Consider the following 678-nt stretch of genomic DNA (forward strand, 5'->3'; position numbering starts at 1 on the left):
GAGTGAGTGCACATACTAGGTTTGGTGGCAAGTAACGAATAAAGAAGCGTTACACACACACACACACACACACACAGTGAGAGAAAGAATCATAGAAACAGAGAAGGGGGAGAAGGAGATAGGAGGGGGATGGAATGGATCATATATCTATATATCACATATATATATCTATAATATAAATTGAAGTTGGCTGACCGTTGTATTCTTTCTTGTCTTGAGGTTCACGGCCAAACGGCTGGGTGGATTCGCATGAAAAATGGTACACATGTGGAGACGGGTTCATTGATTGGAATGCGCTTTCTATTTTTTTCCTAGCCACCATACTTACAGAGAAAATCGATTAAAACAACCTGCGTGCGTGTATGTCACTGAAGCCATTGTTGCATACATATAATAAATAAATAAACTGAATGATAAATTTCAGTTATCTCTCTCTTTCTTTCTTTCTCTCTCTCTCTCATATACACATACACCATCAACATTACTCTCTCTGTCGCGCACACCCCATCAAACATACACACTCACACACACACAGACATACGCACGCACATCAATTATCCCCTCTCACCACAACTTCAAAAGAAGTTCAGTCATAAAACTATCCATGTCTCTTCATTCGTCGCCCACTTCAAAAGATCGCCTTTCCTTTTCACTTGTCCGGCCATTGATCGAGAGATA

At 40.4% G+C, this 678-nt stretch overlaps 1 protein-coding gene across 1 annotated transcript in view; it reads right to left on the minus strand.

The window, feature by feature from the left end:
• LOC106872420 (uncharacterized) overlaps positions 1-678 on the minus strand; it is a 44894-nt gene that overhangs the window by 33759 nt on the left and 10457 nt on the right. The gene's annotated exons all lie outside the window — the stretch shown is intronic.

This window comes from Octopus bimaculoides, chromosome 13 (genome assembly GCF_001194135.2).
Source record: "Octopus bimaculoides isolate UCB-OBI-ISO-001 chromosome 13, ASM119413v2, whole genome shotgun sequence".
Lineage (NCBI taxonomy): Eukaryota > Metazoa > Mollusca > Cephalopoda > Octopoda > Octopodidae > Octopus > Octopus bimaculoides.